Raw genomic sequence first — 8,145 nt, forward strand, 5'->3', positions numbered from 1 at the left:
GGCAGGGATGAGTCGGCAGCTGGGCTGAGCCGAGGCGCTGACAGCCAAAGGAGCCGAATGCTGCTGGGGTGCTGGGGCCAAGTCTCCATCCACCCCTCTTTTTATTTTATGCCATATCCCCATATTTTGCCCCGATAAAGCAGCTGGGGTCTGGCGGGGAGCAGCGAACTGCTGGTGTGCCTGGGCAGAGCACAGCGCGTAGGAGTCCCTACCCGGAAGAGTTTGTCCGGCGGGGACGGGGAGGGAGGAATCCGATCCCTCCTTTTCCCAGGCTGGGATCCCAGCGCGCTTCGCTTCCCGTGGCCGCGGCCGGCTGCCTGCTCCCGAGCCCCCTGCGTGGGTCTGGCCTCCTGCTCCGTCCCGGCTGGCAGGGGAGGGCTCTGCACCGCCGATCCTGCGAGTCTTTCACCGCCGCCACTGCTGACATCTCCTCTTTGTCTCGGGCACGGAAAGGTCAGCCCTGCCTCACTCGCCACGGTCCGTTAAGGAGCCGTAAATAAGCTGGATCAGTCTGCCATGGGGCCGCGGCAACCGCCAGCTCCTGGGCTGATCCCAGCATCCTCCTCCTCCTCCCTGGACCGAGGAAGGATTCGTGCAGGGGGAGGGATTGGGCTGGTCGGTGATGCCAGCCGGGGGCCGAATCCAGCGCTGCAGAGCCTGGGGGGTGGCAGGCTGGGCTGAGGCCTGAGGCACTCGCTTCAGCAGTGGCAGCAGTAAAAGCAGCGAGCCCCATGCCAAGGGCAAGAGCTGGGAGGGCTGCTCGTGGGTTCCTGCTTTCCCCAGGCTAAAAATAAGCTGCTGGCCCTCACGGTGCTGCTGCCTCTGCTCCCGCTGAGAGGGCTGGGGGTGAAGCCAGGCCGGAGGGGACCGGGGGGGAGCTCAGCCCTGCACCGTGGTTGCGGGGCCTGCCGGGCACTTGGCGTGACCTTTGCTCTTTGAGCATCAGATCCAGTGATCAGATTTTCAGGTCCGGGCTCAGATTTCGGACAGAAGGTGTCTGATTTTCAGCACGGTTTCCCAAGATGCTAATTAAGGACCCTGCTGCGGCAGCGAGAGCTTTACTGTCCCTTCTCCACCCCTTTGCTTGCCCGGGAGGTGCCAATCTCCCCCGCCAGCCCCATGGCGTGCCCTCAGCTTTTCTCTTCTCGCCCTTTGTTCCTGCTCAGAAATGCTGATGCTTCGTCTCTCTCTGCTTCAGCCCTCCCAGGGGCTTAGTGCCGTGGCATCGCCGCGCTCCAGCTCTTCATCTCTCTTCCCACCTTCTCACCAGCTACTTAAAAGTAACTCCAGGTTGCTCGAGCACTTGGCTGCTGCAGGCAGATCTCGGGCTGCATGGATGCTTTTTAACTAGAGAACGGGGAAGCTGCTTTCTTGCTCGTGCCATCTCGCAGGCTGTCGCAGGCAGCGAAGGGACACGAGGACGAGCGAGAAGATGGCTCGGTCCTCGAGCATCCTCCCGTCTCATCTCCTTTCTGCCAGGGCTGAAGCCCCCACCTTCTTGTCGGCTCTGCACAGGCCGTACCCCAAGGGAGGGAGGATGGTTCCGGGCGTGATCTGCTGGCTGTGAAATTCAGGGCAGGGTGTCTCGTTTGCTGCGTGAGGCTCAGAGCTCAGCCCGTTGGTCCCGTACGCCGGCCGCATACAAAACCGTGCCGTGCCGTATCGCTGCAGCTGGCAGTGCCGCGGTGCCGAGCTTCCCCGCCCGGTGCCACCCGCTCCAGAGGGGCTTTCTGCCGGCGCTGGGCTCTCCCGTGGGCACGTGGCTGTGAGCACGGATCCAGTGTGGCCTCTGTGATGGAGACAGCCTGGGGGTGACCCAGGCTGGGAGGGAGCTCGTGCTCCAGCGTGAACCTGAGTTAAATATTATTCCTGCCTCTAGAGCACGGAGAGATTGGTGCAAGACGGGAGAGATTGGTGCAAGGAAGGGGCTTGCAGGGAAATGAGGGCAGGCTGGATTTGCGGCGCTGCCAGAGGAGGCTGTTTGGTGATGCTGGGCTGGTGGTGGTGGTTGAGGAGCCCGAGCTGCCGGTGCGATGGGCTGCCAGGCTGTAGCAAGGCTTGAATTGTGCCTCGTGAGGGTCGCATCGCTTGTGACAGCCCCGCTGCTACAGAACAGGAGGAAAGCTGTAATAACAACCCGCCCCTACGCATTACTCAGTGCAGGGGATTTATCCCGTGTGCGGGCAGAGCTGGCAGAGAGGCCTGACTGCGTTTGCCTGGGGATGCTGGGGGAAGTGGGGGCGCATCAGCCGCAGGGAGCCGGGTCCAGAAACTTGGCTTGGCTGTGGAGAAGCTGAAAGAGCGGCTGATCTTTCCTGGGTGTCCTGGTGCAGACGTGGCTGTGAGTCACAGCATCCTCCTTAGGAAAGTGTGGCGACCCAAAACTTTCATTGGAGCAGCAGTGCAGGGTGCTGGTGGACCCAGGAATGGGGCCCTGAAGGGTCCCGCTGTGCCCACCCGTTCCCCCGTGGGAGCAGGGCTGTGCTCATCACCCAGGGACGCGTCTGTGGAGCTGGGACTGGGGGGGACACACTCCTCCCGTAGCCAGAAACCCCCGTGTCCTGGCTCGAGCTGTAAAAGTGTGAAGCTCCACAGCCTGCATTTTCCAGTGTGACTAGTGCCGGCTATTTTTAGTTGTCCAAATTAAGCTTGCCTAAATGATGTCTTTTGAGGTTTATTCGAGGGAGGAGGCCTGAAGTGGTGTTATTTCCCATGTGACGAACTGCTCTTAAAAGCTGACCCCGAATGGACTGTCCAAAAACAAAGGGAAGGACCAAACCAGCTGACTCTGTCTGGGCAGCGTTTCCTCCCCGGAGAGCTGCGGGGCACCTGAGGGTGTTTCCTGAGTGAGCAGGAGATCTCCTGGGGGAAGGAGAAAGCAAGCAGCCAAGACCCGTTCACCTCCCCGTGGAGGAAAAACCAGCTGTATAACCTCATCCCGCTACCTGCTTCAGCATCCCCAGGGATACGCTGCGTCCCTGGGAGCCGGCCTTGCAAACGCCCGTCTGCTCTGCGGAGTATTAAATCCACGGGGCTGCTCTTCCCAGGGGCGGCTTGAATTACTCGGCGTGTGCTGGGTGCCAAACGCAGACGATTGCGGCTCCCGGAGGAGACGGCTGCTTTGCCTGCTGGGGGAGGAGGCTGGAGCCATGAGTCAGGGTGCTGAGATGTTGCTTTGTTAGGTGCCTGTTTTGGGGGGAGGCTCAGCCAGGGGCGATGGAGAGGAGGCTGCCCTGGTACCCAGCAGATGCTCATCCCCTGGGTGCAGCCACAGGCCAGGTTCTGGTGAGCCAGAATCCTTCCGCAGCGTGCTCCAGCTCTGTATCCACCGCTGAATTCTGCTGTGCTAACTCCTGACCTGCTGCCTTTCAGCTCCTTCTTCATTGCTTCCCTTCTTAGCGTTGTTTTCCCCCTCTTCCCATCTCTCCCCATCCGTGCCTACCATCTGCAGCCGTGCTCATCTGCGTGCCTGGTCTCACCTTGCTGAGCACCATCACGGGCATCCCACCTCGCCTTTACCCGGGGCAGGAATGGCCCTTCTTCCTCCTCTCCCTTCCCCGCAGCATCTGGGTGTTTCTCTGCAGGGCAGCAGCCGGGGGATCTTCTCGCTCCTGCAGTTGAACGTGAAATGCATCAAATCCTTGCAAGATGTTGCAGATGGTGCTTCTGCAGCACCGGGGGGACTGGTGCTGTGTGCAGGTGTCCTCCGCTCTCCGCGGGCAGATGCAGCCTGGAGCGAGGAGGCTGGAGGTGTTTCCTGCCCTGCCTGGCACTTCCATTTAGAGGACTGTCCCTTTTCCCTTTGGAAAGGACAATGAGAGATCCTCCCTTCCTCGTCCTGCTCCCCCGGATGCAGCTGCCTGTGCAGACTGGCCTCGTTGCTTCTCAGCCCCTGAGACCTCGCTGAGCTCCATCCTCGCTCGAGGTGATGGGTTTGGGTAGAGCATCGCCAAGAAGGGACCCAGAAAAGCAGGCGGAGAGAGGAGGAGCTTCCCCAAATCTCAGCCTCCTCGCTCCAGGACCCTGCCTGGCTGCCTCCCCTCCAGAGTGCTCCCTGGGCAGCTCAGGTGGTGCTGGGGGACCCCGAATGGTGCTGGGGGACCCCAAACCAAGCAGACTTCTGTGGCAGCGAGGCTTGTTTTTTGCGTTCTGGCTGTTCTTGTTATGTGGAGAGCAAAAACACCTGCCCTGACCCTGCCTGGGGTCGGAGGGTGGTGCCGAAGGCTGAGGGAGAGGATGAGGAAGGACCATCTGTGTGCGTGGGGCAGCCGGGGAGATGTGGGGGCAGAGAAGAGGAGCCAGAGCCGTGGGAGCAGAGGGAATTACAGCGTGCCCAGCGATCCTGGCTATGACGCCTGGGGCAGGAGGAAGAGGAGGAGGAGGGGGAATCCTGTCCACACAAAACCCCTGTGTTCTCCCGGCTAGGCAGCAAGCAGGATCATGGCAGGCAGTCTGTCTTGCCTCCCGTAGCCCCAGTACCAGCCCGGCACTGGGCTCGGGTGTCACTGGGGAGCTGCCAGGAGCTGGGTTGAGATGCCGGCCGCTCGCTTTATTCCCCGTGGATCGTCTTGCTCAGTCTGCCTGCCTGCTGCGCTGCTTACTGCCAACGAAACGCCCCTAACACCCGGATTGCGGCAGTAATCTCTGCCCTATTGCTGCTAAAGCTGCTATTATCCCCAGATTAGCGCTGGTGCTTAGAAACCCACCTGTATAAATGCCGGTGATAGGCAGGGACTGTTATAAAGCCTCCCACAGCTCCTGCGCCTCCAGGTCCAGCCAGTACGAAGTGGCTGGTGGCCGGCAGTCACCTCGGGTGACCCCGGGGCCGTGCCATGCGGGGCTGGCGTGTTCCTCTTGCTTGGAGGCTGGGCAGAGGCCGCAGGGCTTTGGGGCTGGCTCTGTGCTAGCGCGGGGGGTTTGCTGGCTGTGGCGGGGCTGCCAGGCTCCCCCAGTGCCACGTGTCCTCGTCCCCAGCGCATCTTGTCATGTCTCTGCTTGGAGTAGAGCTCAACCCAAGCTTGGGCCCCTTGGTGTCATTGCAGGGTTTTGTTTGTTTGTTTGTTTTTGGGGAGGGGGATAGCCTGCAGGCTGCCTTCCCCCCAGCTCTGTGAGGTGCGATTTATGGGCACAAAGGATGAGTGTGGTGGCAAAGCCTGGGTTCGGGGTTGGCATCGCACCTGGAGGGATGTGGGAGGTGGGAGCCTCCCCAAGAGGCTTCATGCTGGCACTTGAGGAAAGGGAGATCCCAGTTTCTCTGGGTTACTGGTGCAGCTGGGAGCCTCTGGGGCGTTGCCCGAAGCGCAGAGGGAGGGAGCGCGTGGGGTTCCAGACGCTGCATAAACAGGATGGCAGGTCAGGACGGTGCTGGGCGCCCCGGGCGCATGGGTGTGGGGGGGTGTGCGTGGAGGTGGGGCCGGGGCGGTGGCAGCAGTGGTGATCCCCCCACGGCATTGGGGCGGCAGCGCCGGCTCGGGTCCGGGTTTGGGGCGCGCAGGAGATGGTCCCCAAGCCCTGTTGGGAGCGGAGCACGTTGCACCCCTGAGGATGGCGGGGAGGGTGGTGTCAGCACTGAGCCGTGCAGTGAGCCCTGGGCACTAAGCCAGCCTCTGGCCAGGGCTCAGCCTAGGTAGGGCGACTTTGGAATATATCGGCGCTTAATTAAAAGTACGTTAACGGTTTTAAAATGCATTGACACCTAGTGTAGGCTGAGGACCTAATGACGCTGGGAATGCGTTAGCTGGCTGTGGATTACCTTGGGGCTGTGGCTGGCACTTGTGGGAGGTGCAGCTCTGACAAAGAGGCTTTGAAGAGCAGATCAGGTGCGTATTTCCCCCCCCCCACCTTCACCCCTCCTGCCCTGGCTGGGTTGGGGGTGCTGAGGAAGGGGGTTCCCCCAAAGCATCGGGGTGGTGGGACGCACCAGGGCTGGCGTGTCTAAGCGGGGGGAGGACTGGGTGCTGCACGGGTGGGTGCCCCTTCGCCTGCAGCCTCTCCCCACCGCCTCGGCAGCTCCCGCGTTGTGCCAGCGTGTCACTCTCCTCCCTGACATTTCATGTCCCCCAGCCCTGCTCTGGCGTCTACGGCTTTACTTTCATCTTTATTTCTCAAGCAGATTCCTGCTATTTACTTCAATAACTGGTTCTCCCGCAGCAGGACGCGTGGGGGACGGGGAGCGGGGACCCCAGGAGGCTCGCGGGGGGCTGGGGCTCTATGTGCACCCTCCCGCAGCACAGCCTCAGCCCAGCAACTGGCTCCGATTAGCTTTTCCTTCCCCTGCCCCTCCCCGTGCTCTCCTGGCCCATCTGGCTCTCTCCTCTTATTTATTGGTACATATTTTCCAGACTCTGATTTGCCTCTTCTGCAAAGCTGCTGCTCTGCCCAGATTTGATCTCCCGATGATATCACGGGCTTTGCTCTGCAAGGGTCTAATTTGGTGCCCGGCATGCGAGCTTTCTTCCCTCGTATAAATATTGCCTTTCGGTCTTCGGCGTCTCTCCCGCTCTCTCTCCCTCCCTCCCTTTAATTAGACTTCTTACTGCATGGAACAGTTTGCAGTTATATATGGAAAACAGCCTACACTTTCCCAGGAGCGGGGCATGTCGGGAAGGGAAACGGGAGCAGCCGGCGCGCTCTCCCTGGGAGCGCGTGTGTTTTTCCTATCGCAGACACACTTTTGCCGGCTGTATTTTTTTAACCCTTTGAGGCAGGGAGGGGGCTCACAGGCCCTCCTTGCCTTGTTGCTTTACTCTCCTCCTTCGCCTGGAAAATCCCCTCTCTGCTTGGACTCCTAAATGGAAAAATACGGATTTGCCACCGGCGTGGTCTGGCGTGAGGGATATGTACGAGCTGGGACTGGAGGGGTTTACTGGGTGCCCAACACACCAGCCGGCCAGGACAGGATCTGAGCAGGAGCCCTCCGAGCTGGGACAGTCGAGGGCTGTGGGTGCTGGACCCCAGGGCACCCATCCCCTTGTCCGCACGCTGAGGGTGGCAGGAGGGGTGTTTCTGCCCCCAGGGCTGCTGCCAGCCTTGGGGTCAGGATCTGAGCACTGGGTCATCCCTCCCGCTGTCCCAGCCCACTCCAGGGGGCTGCTGCGGGGTGGGTGGATTTGCTGGGGTTCCCCAACAGTGCACCCCTTCTTTGGGGGACCCCCTGCTCACCGGGCAGGCCGTGCAACCCAGCAAGCCACTGACATACCCTGTGGTGTCAAGCAAGCTCTGCTTCCCCTGCCTCAGTTTCCCTTGCTGTGAACAAGAGGGGTGGGTGTTTTGGGGTTTTTTTTATTATCGCTGCTATTTTGTTTTTTGCACGGGCTTTTCTCTTCACGGAGCGAGGCAGGAGGGAGCAGCTCATTGCGGTGCCCCAGTGGAGGACGTTAGTGCTGTGCTCACCCAGATATCTCCCTGCTCTCGGGGTGCCCCACAGCTCCCCGACACCCAGGGGCTCAGCCTTTCCTGGCTTTCAGAACAAGCAGATGCTTCTCCCAGCCGCTGCTGGGAGGAAGTGACGGGACCTATTTTAAGCCCCCGGGGATCTTCAGGGTAGGAATCCCCTGTCCCTGTGTAATACGTCTAAAAATATCATGGCTGCACCCGTATGTCCTGGCCGATAGCTCTCTCGTTCTCTGGGTGTTGTTTTGCTTGTGAGACTCCTTTGTGCTCTGTAGGTCGGTTCTTGCCTGCTGGTTTTTACTTTATTTTAAGCTAAGCTGTTCCTTCGCTTCCTGAATAGAAAGGTGGGAGTCAGGACTGCTGGGATCTCCTCCCTGCTCGGGGGCTGGGAGAGGGTTGATGCTGTGCTTAGGTGTGTTGCTGCCTCAGTTTCCCCATCTGCATAAGGTGAAGGGATGTGTGGGGAGCCAAGTTCTGTTCCCATCGGAGAGCATCTGCACCCTGTGCCCATGGGCTGCCCCATCCAATGGGGATGGCTGAATGGTTGGGCTGCCTGGAGCATCCCTGCCTCTCCCCCGAGTGGCACCGTGCTGGGCTGGCAGCGAGGGCTGCGGGCGAGCTGGGTTGGGCTCAGCTCCTGCCAAAGTGCCAGTGTCCTCCAGCTGCGCCTCTGCCCCAGGAACCCCTCGTGAGGTCTTTGGAGCAGAGAGCACCCGTCCCTTGAGGCAGAGCTCTCAGCTCCCCCCCCCCCCC

General features: G+C 60.7%; 1 protein-coding gene across 1 annotated transcript in view; it reads left to right on the forward strand.

Annotated features, from left to right (window-relative positions):
* The first annotated feature begins 433 nt into the window (after window positions 1-433).
* Window positions 434-8,145, forward strand: part of ATP2B4 (ATPase plasma membrane Ca2+ transporting 4) — a 43,135-nt gene continuing 35,423 nt past the window's right edge. Inside the window, exon 1 of the mRNA XM_026864136.1 lies at window positions 434-453. The gene's annotated coding sequence lies outside the window, so the exon portion shown is untranslated. The remainder of the gene's footprint in view (window positions 454-8,145) is intronic.

The sequence above is a fragment of the Athene cunicularia genome, assembly GCF_003259725.1.
Source record: "Athene cunicularia isolate RWA chromosome 26 unlocalized genomic scaffold, athCun1 chr26_part1, whole genome shotgun sequence".
NCBI lineage: Eukaryota > Metazoa > Chordata > Aves > Strigiformes > Strigidae > Athene > Athene cunicularia.